Source organism: Trichosurus vulpecula, chromosome 8 (assembly GCF_011100635.1).
Source record: "Trichosurus vulpecula isolate mTriVul1 chromosome 8, mTriVul1.pri, whole genome shotgun sequence".
Taxonomy (NCBI): Eukaryota; Metazoa; Chordata; class Mammalia; order Diprotodontia; family Phalangeridae; genus Trichosurus; species Trichosurus vulpecula.
In genome coordinates, this window is record NC_050580.1 from 156,265,580 (window position 1) to 156,283,834 (window position 18,255).

At 40.3% G+C, this 18,255-nt stretch overlaps 1 pseudogene; it reads left to right on the top strand.

The window, feature by feature from the left end:
* The first annotated feature begins 1,036 nt into the window (after positions 1-1,036).
* LOC118829650 lies at positions 1,037-4,558 on the top strand (annotated as a pseudogene).
* The last annotated feature ends 13,697 nt before the right edge of the window (positions 4,559-18,255 follow it).

Here is an 18,255-nt window from a genome sequence, read left to right on the forward strand (position 1 = left end):
CTATAAAAATGTTCATACCCTTTGAACCAGCAAAACCACTTCTAGGGCTATATCCCAAAGAGATCATACAAATGGGAAAAGGACCCATGGGTACAAAAATATTTATGGTAGCACTTTTTGTGGTGGCAAAGGATTGGAAATTGAGGGGATGCCCATGATTTGGGGAATGGCTGAACAAGTTGTGGTATGTGAATGTAATGGAATACTATTATGCTATAAGAAATGATGAGCAGGCAGACTTCAGAAAAACCTGGAAAGACTTATATGAACTGATGCTGAGTGAAGGGAGCAGAACCAGCAGAACATTGTACACAGAAACAGTCACATTGTGCAATGACTGACTTTGGTAGACTTAGCTCTTCTCAGTAATGCAAGGTTCTAAGACAACTCCAAAAGACTCATGATGGAAAATGTTACCCACATCCAGAGAAAGAACTATAGAGAACTATGCAGATTGAAGGATACTATTTGCTCTCTCTCTCTCTCTCTTTTTTTTGTTTCTTCTTTCTTGTGGTTCATACCATTGGCTGTAGTTCTCCTTCATGACATGACTAATGTGAAGGTATATTTAGTGTGAATGTATATGTGGAGCCTGTGTTGGATTGCAGGCTGTCTTGGGGAGCAAGGGAGGGAGGGAGGAGGAGAGGGAAGAGGAGAACATTCAGAACTCAAAGGCTTGTGGAACTGAATGTTGTAAACTAAAAGTAAGTAAGTAAGCAAACAAATACATAAATAAATAAATAAATAAAACAAAACTCCACAGTGAACACAAGACAAAAGTACATAAAAAATTTCATTGCTGCATCTTGTTTCTATGCCAAGTTATTAATGACACCTCCCATCACACCCTCCACCATTGCACAGTACCTTATTGCAAAAATCAGTCTCCTCCAAATGACTGTATCTGACCAGGCATACATTTTACATCTATAGTCCTCTACCCTTTACCAAGAGTAGAGAAGTATGTTTCATTATCTCTTTTCCAGGGCAATGAGACAACAAATATGTACTAAGTGCTTGCTATTTGCTAGGCACTATGGGAGATGTGCAGGTACAAAGATGAGTCCATACAGTCCCTACCCTTAAGGACCTTATAATTAAATGGAAGAGATAAGACACATACACAAGTAACTGTAATACACAGCAGGGTGTGATAAGTGCAGAAAAGAGGTAGAAATTATAGGGGATTCAGGGAGTGAGAGATCACATCTACTTGATGAACTCTAAGGTCACTCCAAACTCGAAAATTCTGAGTCTGTAAGCCAATGAATTGAATGGGCACCCATCACTCCAGTCCCAGCCAACCCTTTTCCAATTTTGGTGGAGTCCTTAGGATTCTGCTTGGTCTACTAGATAGGGCTTTGAGTTTAAGACTAACTTCTTAATCCTGAAATTGGTGACAAGTATAGAGAACACACAACTTTCCAGGCTCAGAAGGAACATCTGGAAGATTTCCCCGATTCGAGAAGAAATCCAAATGGACCCTAGTAGCTGCAAGTTCCAAATATATTTCCAAAGCATCATGGGCAGGTTTCGGTTGAAAAGAGGCTCAGAGATAAAGAACATGTTGATAGGTTAAAGTAGTCGTTCTGTGCCTAATAACAAGAATAATTCATATTTGTATATCACTTTGAGGCTAACATTGTACTTTCTTCATGACTACTCTGTGATGTAGCAAGTTTTATTACCTCCATCTTATACATGAGGAACCTCTCTTTTCTCCTCTGTTCCTCTTGTCCTTATCCCTTTCTGCCACTTACTAACTATGACCTTGGGCAAGTCACTAAACCACTCTCAGCCTCACTTTCCTCATCTGTAAAGTGGGAATCATGATAGCACCTGTCAATGCCCTGAGAAAAAGATTGTCTTGCACTAGTTACAGCTTTATTTATATATGTTTTTTCTTCCCAACCATACTCTAAGTTCTTTGATTACAGAGAACATATCTTCTCTTGTATCCTCCATGGGTCTAGCATTGACTGGGGCGTTATTATGGAATTCTGTCTCCCAGTTCCATGCCTCATGCCTCAAATATTCTCCCTCTTCACCTCTTCCTCTTGGAATCCCTTGCTTTCTTTTTTTCAAAACTCAGCTCAAATGTAACCTCTTCCATGGATGCTCCACCACCAAGGTGTTAGAATTATATCAACACCCCCTGCAACTACTTTGTACTTAATTACCCATGCATGTGTCCTATCTCTTAAGCAAGGACAGTTTTATTTTTTGTCTTTATATGCCCAGCACTCAACACAGAGCCTTGCAGTAATGGGTACTTAATAATTACTTGTTGAGTTGAACTGAATTGGGGTGGGATGGGAGAAGAGATAAACTGTGCCTAGCTTTGAAAGTGAGTATTGCCTGAATCTGCTGATACAGCAGCTCATGACAAAATCCCAGTTGGAAGGTAAGAGCAGTTCTCTTTGTAGCTGCCTATCTCCAGCTGAACTCGAATCTCTCTTAATGGGCTGAGTACCCAGCTGACAACAAAGATGTTAGGCTAACCTAACAAGAGAGTGAAACAGAAACAGCACAGAGAGAGTAATTAGAATCTAATTAATTTGCATTTCATGAGAGAGTCAGGGATGTCACACATTCGTAGATTCAGCCCAGCAAAGATTAAAACCCTCACAGGGAAGGGAAAGCAGGGGACAAGAAGAGCAGATGAATCTGGGCGCCTGAAAAAATTGCAGAATGGCCTGGGATGAATAGAATTTAAAAGGAAAGCAGGGGTGAAAATGACTAGTTTGGGAGTGACCCAGAGCAAAGCTATCCCTGGGTCAGCAAAAGAGGACTGAAAATATTCATCAGCAACCTCCTGAGTTTAGAAATGCTCCTAAGTCTATACTTCTTCCACTGGGATTTGTTCCACTGGTGGAGAAGAATGGGAGGAATGGGCAGCATAGCACAGTGTAGTGGCAGGTGTCTGCATTTAGAGGGAGAGGACCTAGGTTCAAACCCGGGTATTGCTGCTTTGTGTGACATTGGACAATTAATTCACTTACTGCCTCGATTGTTTCATTATTTTGCTCTTTGCATCAGTTAAATAAAGCATTTGCCCTCTGCGACCTGTAAGGCCTCTTTATGTTCTAAAGTTAGGATCTTATGAGGAAAGGAGTTAGGGAAGAAGAGAAAAGGGCTAGGGTAGAAGGAGAAGAATGCAGGAAGGGAGGCGGGGGAAGAGTAGAAGAGAAAGGAGATTGAAGGGAAGGAAAGAGACAAGAGAAGAGCAGGGTACTTTGTACGAGTTTCTTCTGGAAGAGAGAATCAGTTTTGATTTTTGTATTTCCCAAGTACCTAGCACATAGTAGGCACTTAATAAATGCTTATTGACCGACTGATTGGTTAATTTGAAGGGAAGGTGATTAACATTACCATTCCCTAAGGAAATGATCCATGTGGCTTCTCCTTCAATACTTAATCTGTGGTCGTCTTTCTGTTCAGCATTCAGCCTCCGGAGTGAGGTGGGATGGAGATCGATTAGGGGACAAGCTGTCCAGATGCCTGGAGCGTGGATGAAAGATTCATGACTTCTTTGCTGGGAACAACCAGCAACAAAGATACTAGTTAGTGTGCTCCAGGCTAAGATGCAATCCTGACTATGTATTGACAGTTGTCAGGCATGCCTGGGATCCCTAACCAACCTGCCCCTGCAAGACTCCTTTAGGAATCAGCTGAGGGCAGAAGGGAAAGACAAAATCTCCATGGAAAATGAGGATGGGCTTCCCCGATTTGGGCGCAGATGATAATCCCTTTTGATCTCTTGCTGTTAACATCTCATAGCCAAGTTTTCCTCCCAGGCCCCCAACAGAATCTGACAATGATGAATCACCTCTGGCCCTTGAGGAACAGGCTTCTATGTAGGCCTCCGCACACCAGCCCTGGCTGCCTGCAGCTGCCAAGACTGATGAAGAACCAGTTAGCAAAGAAAAACAGAATCACAGTGAAAAAGAAGGCATGAAAGGCTATGTCCAAGCCAAGACTTTATAGGTCATAGGGGTTACCAGAGTGACTACCAGTCACCATCAGGAAATCTAAAAACAGTCTTTGTTGTCACAAAGCCAGAAGCTCGGTTTGTCTTAGGGAAGCCAAGATTGAGGTTCTCTCAGTGGGCACAGCTAGCTACTGCTGAGAAATTCAAAATTCAATGTGAAGCAATCTCAAACATCCAGGAAAACATATGAACTTGAACTGCGCAAGAGAAGAGTGAGAGAATGAATTAATAAATGAAAACACATCTATTAAATGCTTTACTGTGTGCCAGACACTGCAAATACAAGCAAGCAAGACAGCCCTTACCCTCAAGGAGCTTAAGTTCTAATAGGAAAAAAACAATCTGTATAGGGGGAGGGGGTGTGGCCAGAAAGAAATATCTTGATTCATTTGACTACTGTTTTCATAGTGAAGAGGAAGAGGTTGGTGAAACAGGTATAGAAGGCAAGGACATAGAATTGGTCATATCCTAGGCAAATGTGTCCAAAGCAAAGGCTGTCTAATACTGAAGTTCAAGAGTAATTCTATTGTGAATGCTATCACAGAATACAGAGGCAGCATGGGGTAGTGTGTAGAGAAGTGACCCAGGAGTCAGTAATAGAATTGGTTCCAATTCTATCTCTGACCCAGCCGAGTCACTTAACCTGTCCATGCCCCAGGAAATACTATGACTATAGATTGTAATGGAGGTAGTGATTTGCATTGGTAAAGGGAGTGCTTTACATCCAGTAAATCATAGGTCTGGTCCATCATGGAATCAACAATATTGCTATCTGGATATGAAGACTTTTTTTCCTCTAATGTTTCAGAGCAGAGTTGATGCAATACTATGTGAAATTTCCATACTTTCTATAGTTAATATAGTTGTGTCTGGGGTGTATGTGGTGCTCAAGGAGGACTAGCACCTCTGGTGTGAGGGCTGCTGAACCTTTTTCACGGCTGCTCATCTGCCCTGGTGTCTGTCTACCTGACACTCAACTCTACCTGTGACTCCAAGAAGCTGTGGTGTGTAGCAGCCACACCCCAGTAAAACCATCTGGGCCCATGCGCTGAACAAAGTTGAGGCTAACAGATAGCCTCAAACCTGTCAGTGAGTAAGGGAAGGTGTCCACCCCAAGCAAATGAAGACTTCTCCAGCAGAATGGTCATATGAGATCTATGTTCCAATGACTATGAAGGCAGCCAAAGTAGGGGTTGTGGATTACTTAGCACTTGGTCAGACATTGAAGACATGAAAGTCATCCACTCAATCCTGGACCATTGTCAGTCATCCTGAATTTGTCTTGCCACTGGACTTGGATGACTCTGGAAGAGAGAGGTAGGCTGATGACTTTGTACAACTCTGCCTCGCTCAAATCCAATTCGCTCAGAAGTCCAGACATCACCCTGTGATGCCATTGGTCCTCTTCGAAAATAAAACAAGCAACAACTACATTGCTGGGCTTTTTAAAAAAGAAAACTACTTACTAGGGGTTGAGTCTAAAGATGTACCCATGAGGTAGCATATTCTGATGCTGGGAGCCGTGAATTCGGAATCGGAATACCAGGCAGAACTTTCAGCAAATCAATTAATCTTTCTGACACTCGGTCCCCTCTCTTGGAAAAGAAAGAGGACAATGCTTGAGGGTCGAGTGAGACCACAACTAAGGCAAAGTAGGAGGTGCTCTGCCAGTGCAAGACATGAACATTATGCATACTATTCATGCATTGAAAGGCTGAAATGAAAGGCAATAAAAGCTCCTGGCTAATAGCAATGTAGAAATCCTCCCTGGACCAAGGCTCCACATTATAATGATGGAAAACGGGAGCAGCCCTTGGAATTAGTTTCCTTCATTGAAGACTTGCTGATTCTGCTGCCCATCTTAATAAAATCATCTTTTCTTTTCCCCTTTCTTTAGAGGTAATAATATGGTTTTTTCAGCCCAGAAGCAAGAGAGGTGACAGTTTCCACTCTCACCATAGCCTGAGTTACTAGAGGAGAAGCAGCAAGGGACTGGCAGCAAAGCAGGGAAGGTAAGATGCCACTGGTCATGGAGGCAAAAGGGAACAGTGATGGTAAATGTGCCATGCTCTGCAGAGGCACTTGGCTGTTCTTGTCTTTCTGGGGCTACAGAAAACAACTGAAAGGGCCAGTGGCTGATTGTACCCACACTGGAGAAAGTGGTTGTGAGCTTGGCCTCAAGAAAGAGGAGTATGTGGTTCAGTGGAAAGAAGGCAGGCTCTTGAGTTAAAAGACCAGGATTCAAATCCACCTCTGATGGTTACTACCTGTGTGACCTTGGGCTAGGCAGTTGGCCTAGATATCTTCTGATTCCCTGCCCACAGGTCTATGACCCTATGACCTTATGTGAAGGCTTCTTTCTTGGAACAAATTGGCCTTTACTTGGGCAATAGAGTCAGTGATGTATGTAAAGGAGAGAGAGCAGGCAGGGCTGGAGGCATGGGTGTATCCATGATGTCCTATGGGGCTGAGTCCTAAGTCTTTTGGGGAATTAGCTTTGTGGTGACTTGGAGTGTTCTGTCTCAGCATAGGGCCCTGAATCATGCTACTCTAGAGCCCCATACAGTTTGAACCAGAATTAGGGAAATAAGTAATGATGAATCTGAGTTTTACATCTAGCGGGTAGCTAGCTATCTTCTCCCATTTGAATGTAAGCACCTTGAGGGCACAGATAGTCCTACTTTTTGCTTGTGTTTGTATTTCTAACACAGCACAATATTCTCTCCCTCTCCCTCTCCCCTCCCCCCTCTCTCTCCCCAACTCCTCCATCTCCCCTCCCTCTCTCTCTTCCTCTCCCTCTCTCTCTTCCCCTCCCTCTCTCTCTCCCCCAATCTCTCCTCTCTAGAGAAGGAGGACCATTATGGACAATGGGTGTATATTCAAATGACCAGGACTTGTATGTACTAGAGAGCAGTTAAAATATAGGAGTTAAAGAATTGAGAATGATACAATCTCTCCTCAACCAAAATATTGAATAAAAACTGTAGGAGACAAAGGGCAATTTTTACCTTAAAGATAGTGAGATACATTCCTACACTTTAGTACTGGAGAAAAGAAGCCTCACTCTTTTCTCTACTGCTGCACTTGGGTCCTTCCAAAACCTTAAAAAAAAAATTGGAAATTGTAAAAGCAATCTGGTAAAAGTTGGGTTTCCTTGAAAACAAGGGCTATTTTTTTGTCTTTGTATTTCCAGAACCTAGCATAGTGTCTTATACATGGTAGTTTCTTAATAATTTTTAAAAAATTAAACCAGGTTCCAGAGAAGGAAATTGAGTCTCAGAGCAGGAAAACGACTTGTGAAGGTTTTACAAGTAATCAAGGCAGGGCTGAGATCTAACTCACAAACTCCTAACCCAGTGTTCAAAGCATGTGCTGCTTCTGATGGACTGGTAGTGTTATCTTTCTATGAGGTTAAGATTATTACTAATTTTTACTAAATAACTAGATTATTATCTGCTTCCCCAAGTTCATGGCTGCCTTTAGACCACACCATGTTATGACTGTTTAGAAAATGACAGGGAGAAAGAGAAATTCTCTGGCCTCCAGTGCCATTCTTCTACTAAATTGTAGCATGCTACATGAGTGGTCCAGATGACTGAGTTCTGGTCCTGTCTGTCGTGGACTCACTTGTGTGCTTGAGCAGATCATACAAGCTCTCTGGCCTTCAGCCTTCTCATCTGTAAAATGGGAGTCCTTATCACTGTAATCTTGCAACTTTCATTTTTAATTGTTTCCTGGTTACTGTTCTTTCCATTTCCATTGGTGTATTCGTTATGTATATTGTTTTCTTGGCTCTGCTTACTTCACTTTGCATCATTTTGTGTCTTTACGAGTTTTTCTATATTCTTATATATATGTTTACTTTATTGCACAGTAATATGCCATTACATAAAGGTGTCACACTTTTATTTTTGCCATTCCCAATTGATGGGAATCTACTTTGTTTCCAGTTTTTTGCTACCACAAAATAAGTGTTGCTATAAATATGTTTCTGTTTAATAAGGGTCATTATCAAAGCTACACCTACCCCAGAGCTGTACGGTGAGGGTAATGCCTGCAAAGGAGTTTTGTTCAAGCATGGAACAGCCTATAAATGTAAAAGACCATTATTCTCATGAACTCTCCCTTGCCCTCCTTAGTCTTTGATTGGAAAGCCATTTCTTTTTCTTTTGGGAGAACTCAGGTCTGGCAGACTTCAACTCTTAGACTTGTGACAAACACACAATTCTTGACATCTCCCTGTTGGCCTTAAGCTGTATCTAAGAGCCTCATGTATTGGCTGTGGCCATAGACTAAAGCCCCAAACTGTTAATGGGCTGTGGCAGCTCAGTTCTTCCAGGGCTGCACTAAGGTAAAAGGTCCAGACATGTTTTCAGATGGAATGTCAGCCTGTTTTGAGTCCTGCTATTGGTGGTACTGGCCTCAAAAGGCTCCCCTTGGATCTTGCAACTCCTAGTCCTTTCAGACTTTGACTGAGACTCCCTGTTATCAGATCCCACCAATCCCAGACATAACATGTGAAGGAAGGCCTAGTTTCAAAAGGCTGAAAATTTAATTACATGTATGAGGCTATCCAATTCATTCAGGGCTCCATTTCTCTGCCTGTCTATAGCCAACATAAGTCAGACCAAGATTCCAACAGGGCAGAGTCCCCATTCTATTATCTGCACTCTTGATAACAGCTATCAGCTCTCATTTGTTATTCTTCAGGCTTGGGATGGGCTGAAACTTGGGATATCAACTCCTCCTTTTGTTCCCACAGGAACTTCATGACTAACTTGTGTGTTCATCAGGAAGACCGGAATGCTGTATTTAACCTTCTGGCCAACTATAATTTTGAGACATTCAAAAGGTAGCTTTAAGGTTGGGTTTTCATGTGGGAAGAACAGCTGTGGGTTTTGAAAGTGTTCTGTGCTACCTAAATGTCCTTTAGATTTAAAAAAAAAAGTTCCTGTCAACAAAAAGTCTAGTTCCAAAACTCCGAGAAATTGAAACACCCAATTTACAATGCTATCTGGAACTAGTCTATGGAAGTATCTATACCTGATGGTAGGAGAGGGTCAGAGAGGGGCTCTTGTTGGAGAAGAATCTAGAATGGAAAACAAGACCGTCCTATCATATTTAAATAGGGCTTTCTATTTGGGGGGTTATTTCCAGGAATTATGTAGGAGAAGAGGTAGAAGGGATGTCAGCCAAGAAGTGTATACCTGATTATGCAATGAGAGGGGGAGATGTAAATTAAATTGGAGGAAGAGTCTACCTCCAACACTCCTTATTTATGGGAGGATATGGACTAGAATTGCTCTAGTTGGTTTGGAGGGCTTGGATGGGTTGTAATCTGCATCATTGGAAGGAATACCAATATCGAAGGGATCCATTGGCACATGAGAGTTCTACTTAGGCATTAAGAAAAGTAAGAAGCTCCTCTGGATAGAGAAGTGATGGACTCAGAGTACATATTGAAACATATGTATGTGTGTATGTATGTGTGTGTATGTACGTATGTATGTACACGTGTATGGATGGATGGATATGTGTATGTGTATATATATATATATATATACATATATATACACATATGTGTGATTACCTCACTCAAAGTGAGAACCTAAAAAGGCCTTAGACTAAAAGGGCCAGGGTCTCCTAATGCATCGTGGGCCATCTCCAGTCATCCTAGTGAATATGAATGAGGCCACTGGACCCAGGTGGCTCTGGAGGAGAAAGTGAGGCTGGTGACCTTGCACAGCCCTCCCTCACTCAAATCAAAGTGAACTGCAAGTCATGTCATAATTTCCCTGATGCCATGGTCTTCCTCAAGAATGAAGGACAAACGCAACAACAACACAACAACATATATGTATGTATAGGACATGGCCAATGTGGGAATTTGTTTTGCTTGACTATGCATATTTGTAAAAAGGCTTTGTTTTTCTTGCTTTCTCAGTGGATCAGGGAGAGGAAGGTAGGAGAGATAGAATTTAGAACTGAAAATGAAGTAAAAGTGAATAAAAATGTTTTTTTTTAAAGCCACAGACATATAAAACAGGCTTAAAACGTAAAGAAGCAACATAGAGGAACTATCTTTCTTACTGGTGAGACAATACAAAATAGTTATGGTAGAGGCAACAAAACTTTGATTTCTTTAATGTTTTCTGTATTGTCTGATCTCCATAGCTCTATACCCCTTCTGTTATGTGCATGAAGATATGATAATTGCAAGTGCTTTCCTTTCTCACTCTAAGGAATATAAAGGAACTATATTCTTTATTATAGACTGTATATATACATGTATGCATATATATGTATATATATATATATATATATATATATATATATATATATTTAGGGCCATATTAATAAGTAAATTTATCCCTTTGTCAAGATAGTCCCATGCTCTTACTATGTATTGAAAATTTAATCCCCTCTCCTCATGGAATTTACATTTTACATGTCGAATTCCATGGGGGAAAAAAGCTATAAGTACCTCTATGAGTCTTTTGATTTCTCACTTCATAGAACAATTCAAGTGAATTCTCCTGGTACTTGCTAGATAATTGGCCTATATCCTTTAAGTGTTAACTGTCTCTTACTTTTTGCTTTAACCCTGAAAACCAGCCAAGAAAATCTTTCTTATTTTCTCAGTAATAATGTCCATCTGGGCCCAGATGACTTCGCTGTACCTAGTGCCGCACTGAAATCACTCTACATCTCTCTTATTAACCACTTTAAAGCAAATCAAGGAACAATGTATTCCCAAACTCTACCTCAACTCACACCTACTTCAACCAATTACTGAAGTCAAAGATACTGAAGCTTAGAGCAGAATGCAAAAGTGACAGATATCGGCAGTACTGGGATTCAAATGAATTAGCAACTAGTTTTCCACCAAACCGAGCCTAGGTGCCGTCCTGCCCCCGCTAACAACCAGTTCGGGGAATTCAACCTAAAATTAGGTACCAGTTCTACTGAACCAGGTGCAAACTGGCTGAATCCCACCTCTGGATGTTGGGCAACTAGGTGGCACAATGATAGAATACTGCGTCTGGAATCAGAAAGACCTTCAAATCTGGCTTCAGGCTAGCTGTGTGTCTTTGAGCAAGTCACTTAACCTCTGCTTGCCTTAGTTTCCCCATCTGTAAAATGAGGATAATAATAGCACCTATCTCCTAAGGTTGTTGTGAAGATCAAATGAAATAATAATTATAAATCCCTTAGCACACTTCCTGGCACATAGCAAGCACTATATAAATATTAGTTATTAGTATTATTAGATATCATTTTGCTTTACTAATCACCATTCAGGACCCCCTAAAAGGAAAGCGATTCTCCAGCTTCTATCAGAGACATGACTTTTTTTGTATGAAAAGTAAAAGTTGGGAAGCTATCTTTGGAGATGCAACACCCTGAAATTTGGGAAGCTGCCATGTCACCACCCCAGTGAGGATGCAGATTTGGAGACCACAATACCCATGCCCATTTCCAGCCAGCAATATGTAATATCCTTTAATAAATCTCCATTGGATGCCTAAGTCCTATGGGGGAATTTTCTTTTCCCCTTACTGGAGAAGATATATGGTTATCACATAATCACTCATTTAACGAGGCATTTGCTTCCAAATAAAGACATTGAAATGGGTAGGAGAAGCTGAACAAATCTCCTTATTTTCATACTTCTCAAACTCAGGGAGCCCCTATTTCAATTGCTGCAGTAAGTGTTTCTAAGTTCACAGTGGAAAGAACATTTGAGTAGGAATATAGAAACTTGGGCTCTAGTCATTGAGCAATCTCAAGGAAATCAGTTCATTTCTTGGGTCCTCAGTTTCCTCACTTGCAAAATGAATGAGGAGGGTTTAGACTTGCTGATCTCCAGGGTCCCTTCCCAATTATGATATTCTCTGATTTCCAAAACTATCAAGTGAAACATTGCAATGTGTGAATGATGGGCACATCAATTGATGTTGGCCAAGCACATTTCCTTCTAAGAACTCAAAGTGAAAATGCAATGTCCAATTGGACTCTTGATTTAAAAAAAACAAAACACTTAGCACAAGTTGAAGTTTGCATTGAAATTCACCTTCCATAATGATGTCACCCCCCCTGAAAAGCTAAAAGAGGTGTTTTGAGTAAGTACCATTTATCTTGCCTTATTAGTGACTTTGGGCTTTGGCAATCAACCAGTGTAAGCTCGTTGAGGGAAGGGTCTATTTCCTTTTTGTTTTTTTATCCCTCATATCCAGCACAATGCCTTGTACATAGTAGGCCCTTAATAAATGCTTGCTCCCAGCTACAGAGACCCACAGGACTTCCCCTGTCCTTTTTATCTCTATACTCCTGAAGTATTTTATGAATAAGCACTGCCCTTAGACATCATATCTGCCACTAATTAGCTTTGTCACCGTGGTTGAGTCACTTTACCAGTTCAAGCCTGAGTTTTCTCATCTGCAAAAGAAAGGGTTGGATTAGTTCAGTTGATCTTCCAAGACTTGCAGCTCCAATATTCAATGAGATATAGAGGAATCCCAACCCCCTTCCCAGGTCCCTGGAAAATGAGACGGTGTGAATACTTCTTGTCCACCATCAGTATTTTTTGACATTTGATTATTATCGGTGTGGTACATTGGATTGGCTTCTTTTGGTTTCATACATGTTTACTGTGTCTTCCTGAACAACGATGTGTGTTTCCTGAGAGTCTCATACTTTTGTACCCTAGAAGAAGGATTGAAAGATTGACAGCCTAAGTTATAATATTATTCCTTTTATGCACAGATTAAACTTGGGACTCTCAGTCACTCCCGAGCACAAAGGAGAACACAAAATTTAATGAGAAAGGCCTTTTTTTGAGCAGATAAGCTATCACAAAAAAGCTCATTCACTAAAGCCCAAGCACTTTAGACCCTAGCAGAGAGACTCTCAGGCACATGGTGCAGTGGAAATCAATCAATTAACAAGCATTTATTATATGTTTGCTGTGTGCTAAGTATTGTATTTAGCACTAGGGATACACAGAAAGGCAAAAACATGACTCTTGCCAAGAAGTTCATATTCTAATGGGCAAGACAACATGCAAACTGTGTACATATAAGATCTATGTGGGGTAAATAAGGAGTGGTCCCAGAGAGAGGGCATTAGCAGCGGGATGAACTGGGAAGAACCTCTTGCAGAAGGTGAGATTTGGGCTGTCTTGGAGGGACTCATAAAAGCTAGGAGGCAGGCATAAGGAGGGAAAGCATTGCGGAAAATACTGGGCTGAGAGTTAGCAATGACTTGGGTTCATGTCCAACTTCTGACACTTTATTAATTCACTCCATCTGTCTACACCTTAGACTCCTTATGTGTAAAATGGGTAAACTAAGAACCGAAGTATCCATCTCCACAAAGTTGTCCTGTGAGATCAACCAATCGATAGGCATTTACTAAGCAATCACCATATGGCCCTCACCATGCTAAGGAGTGATACGACAGAAAAGGAAAAGTAGTTACGTTTTAATGGGGGAAACACCAAACATAAGTAAATAGGTTCTTAGAAGATACATAGAGTAGATGGAAGTACCCATATGTCATCATCATTATTTTAAGGAGGTAATGTACAGTGTGGGGAAGTGCATTGAACTTAGAATCAAGAGGAGCTGGGTATGAATCCCACCTTTAACGTTTATTGGCTACGTGAGGTGGTGCATGGGAGAAGGTACTTGTCCTGGAGTCAGAAAGGTTCATCTTCCTGAGTTCAAATCCAGCTTCCAATACTTACTAGTTGTGTGACTTTGGGCAAGTCACTTAACTCTGTTTGCCTTAGTTTCCTCATTCGTCAAACGAGCTGGAGAAGGAAATGGCAAGCCACTGCCAAGAAAATCCCCAAAAGGAGTCATGAAGAGCGGGACACAACTGAAAAAAGACTAAACAACTGTAATATAGTATGGGGAAATAGCATTGTACTTGGAATCAAGAGGAGCTGAGCATGAATCCCACCACGGACATTTATTAGCTACGTGTCCATGGACGATTTACTTAATCACTCTGAGCCTTAGTAACTTTACCTGAAAAAAGCAACTACGTCACAGAGTTATTGGAAGCATTAAGTGAGATAAGATACTTTTAAATCTTAAAGCATTGTATACATGTTAGCCAGTAGTAGTAATACCAGTGAGAATATTTTCTGTGACTTCAACGCCTTACAGTTATACTCTCTAATATATATTTCCTTTAATCCTAGTAACGATCCTGTTGGTTAGGTTGTGCAATTTGTATTATCTTCATTTACGAATAAATAAACTGAGACTGAGAGGGAGAGTATTTGCCCAAAATTATTTAGCTTGTAAGTATCAGAGGCAAGAATCAAACCCAGGTCTTCTGGTTTCAAGTCCAACACTTTCCCTCTATAATACCACACTGTTTTTTGACTTACTTTAATCACAATTCTAAAAAGCTTGTTTTTGAGAAGTAATGTGGTAGCGTCCTGAATTGGGAGATAGAAGTCTTGTATTCAAATCTTGGCCCTGCTACTGATTCCCCGTGTGGCCTTGGATAAATCATTTAATTTTTCTAGGCCTCAATTTCTTCATCTGTGGGATGAAGTGGGGAGGTTGGACTGCGTGAGCAACCACTCAGGCCTTTTTTAGATCTTACCATCACATGGCCCTAAATTCATTCATCTGTCCAGAGCCTATTAGATACAACAGATCAGAACTTAAGGTGAGATAATGTGAAAGAAGCAGTTATGCTAATAGCAGAGAGGAGAGGCAATTGTCAGAGGTAGGACTCCAAAAACAAAACTCTGTATCCAATAAATATAAGAACTAGAAAAGAATGAAATGCAGGGGTGGGGAACCTGAGGCCTCAGGGCCACATGTAGCCTTGAAGCCCAAGGTTCCCAACCTCTAGGGTCGTTTAGTGGAAGAGCTAATGGCTTTACTCTTATACCTTAAGAGTCTCATAGGCCTTCCTAGATTATATCCCACTAAAATCCCTGATATCTATCAGGATAAAACTGAGTCTTCAAGGAAATGCTAGACATTGTATAAGTAGGAGGGAAGTAGATAATACTTTTTCTTTGTATTTATTTCTCATTTTTAATTAAAATTTTTTTGGTAATCTTTTAGAGTTTTAAATCTTTTAGAAAGATTTCTCTCAAAAATAATTTTTTTAAAGTTTCATTATTTAAGAGGGTAGATTTCAGTCATCTGAGAAATTAACTTATGAATATATATATATATATATATACATGAATATGATGGAAAACTACTGTACTGTAAGAAATTAAGATAGGAGATTTCAAAGAGTCAAGGAAAGACTTGCATGAACTGATATAGAGTAAAGGGAGTAGAACCAGGAGAACAATTCATACTATAACGTTGTATTATAAAAATGAACAAGTTTAAGGATATTTATCACCTGAAGAAGAATGAAACGGGCAGAAGTAGGAGGATGGCTTATACAATAGCAACACTGTAAAAATAAATGACTTTGAAAGCTGTAAGAACTATGATCAATACAATGACAAATGATATGATGCCAGAGTATTGATGATGAGACATACTTTCCATGACAGGTCGATGGACATAGGGTACAGAAGGAGACACACACACATACGTGTGTGTATGTGTGTGCATATGTATATGCGTATTTATGCATGTGTGCATGTATACAGCCATTGGGAGAATTTGTTTTTCTTGACTATGCATACTTATTACAAGGAATTTCTTTTTCTTTCTCCTTTTCAATGAAGTAGGGAGTGAGAAGGAGAAAAAAATGTATTTCTGTTAATTAAAAAAAAGAGGTGGTAGGTATGCTACAGATGTGAAACACTGTATGCATTTTCAATACTGTTTACTGTTTTATTAGTTTTGCTCAAATGTTTTACTTTGTTACAAGAGATCTCTCATGGAATAAAAAGTTATCTGTAACTATTATAAAAACAAAATACGTCAATAAAAGGTTTTTCTTTTAAAAAATAAATAAAGGTGTGTTCCCTTGGGATCAGCAGTCTTCCTTATTTATTGTTATTGCTCAAAGAAACCTTTGACAATGGCAAAGGTCAGCCAGCCCCAAGCATGAGCATCCAGAGGCAGGAATTGTACCCTTGTAGATGATGGAGATGACACCAGTAATTGCTTCTTCAAGAATTTATTAAGGACTTGGGACTGGGACTGGAACTGAGATTTCATTGGTACAGGGAACTCCCAGATGAGTAAATTCCCTTCACAAGTCAGCATCATCTTTGCAACTTAGAGACAACAGAATTGCTTAGGACACAGAGAGGTCAAGTAACTTACACAATTTGGCTCACAGGATTTGGATCAAAAATTTCAACCTGGGTTTTCCTGGCTCTGAGACCAGTGCTCTAATCCACTGCATATACAAAACATTGCTTCTGGGATAAAATATGACTTCTGCAGCTTGCTATTTAAAGTCTTTCACAAAATTTAAAGTCTTGGTCCCAGCCTGCCCCTCCAGGCTTATAATTTTATTTTATTTTTTGAAGGGGAAAAGGCAGGGAAATTAAGGTTAAGTGACTTGCCCAAGGTCACACAGCTAATAAGTGTGTCAAGAGTCTAAGGCTGGATTTGAACTCAGATCCTCCTGATACCAGGGCCAGTGCTCTACTCGCTACACCACCTAGCTGTTCCTCTAGACTTATTATTGTAGTATTCTCCACTCACTTTAGATTCTAACCAAACTGGCCTGCTTGTCATTCCCCAAATTCAGTACTCCACCTCCCAACCTTGCCCAGACCCTTCATCATGCCTGGACTCCACTCCTTCTGCCGCTTCATCGCTTTCAGCTCCTATGGGAAGCCTTCATTTTATAGTCAGGGTTCTCTCTATACTCCTTAAACTTCCATGTAAAATATTTGTCAACATCCTTTACCTCCCATCCCACGACCCCATCCCAAACCCTTGAAGAAATATGCTCCTCAAGGGCTGGGGCTGGGTTTGGTTTTGTTTTTTCACTTTGATTTTTGTGTCTCCAGCATTTGCTACAATGCCTTGCTCATAGTATAGGCTCGATGAATGCTCGTTAGATTGGTTTGGACTGTATAGTGCTAAACTCTATGGATCCAGAGATAGATGTGACGCAGATCTAGTCATTAAAACCTTTGTAATTTAACATCATAGGATTTAAAGCCAGAAGAGAATTGGATGATTGTCAAGTCTAAGGCCTTTATTGTACAGATAAGAAAATAGAGATACAGAGGTGAAATAACTTATAGCCAGTAAGTAACAATAAAGTCAGAATTTGAACTCAAGTCTCGTGACTCCAAATCTAGAGGTCTTTCCGTAATACAAACTGATTGGAAAAGATAAGCATACTTTGTATTTATATAAGGATAGATATATTTGTATAGCAATAATTTCTATGGGTATTTCTACTATTGCAGATTGGCACGAATAGGGCTTTATAACGTTAAAAACATTTTTATATCTATCACCTCATTTTATCTTTACAACAACCATTTGAATTATGTAGGGTGGGTGTTGTTAGCGTGGTGGAAAGATCAATGACCTGGGAGTCAGGCCAATATGTGACCTAGGTCCTATCTCCAGCTGGGCCATAAACTAGCTGTGTGACTTCCTTTATATTGCCTGGGCCCTAGTTTCCTCATTCTTAAAATAAGACTGTTGAATAACCTGATTTCTAAGGTCCTTTTTCATTCCAAAATTGTATGACTTTGTGCTTCATTTATCCCTATTTGACAGGCAAAGAAACTGAAACTCAGAGAGTTTAATTTGCAAAATGTCATGCAGTAGAATGTATCATGGGAAGATGAAGAAGAGGAACTCTGGGTTCCTCTCTTGAGTGTTCGAATACACTTGTATTCTGCATCTGTATGGTAGCTTGTACACACGTCGCCACCCCCAACATTCAGAAGTAAGGCTAAGAGCTTGTTAAGAAAATATATATGATGCAAGCGAGAAGATATCACAGTTCTCAGTGGAATGCATTCCATAAGTGTTACTTCAATTCATTTTTATTAAGGGCCTACTATGTGTTAGAGCTTGGTGTAAGTTTGTTTTGTTTGTTGGCCTGTTATTCCTCCTTCAGTTCTCAAAGAAGGCTGATGACATCAAGAGGGTGATGTCCTGACTTTCCAGTGAATTGGGTTTAAGTAAGGCAGAGCTTTGAAAAGTCATCAGCCTCACTCTCGCCTCCAGAGTCACCAGAGTCCAGTGGCAATCCAAAAGTCAAGAGTGATGATAAGATAAAAGATGATACATTCCTTGCCCTCGTGGAGTTTACGATCCAATAAAGAGAATACTAATAACAGT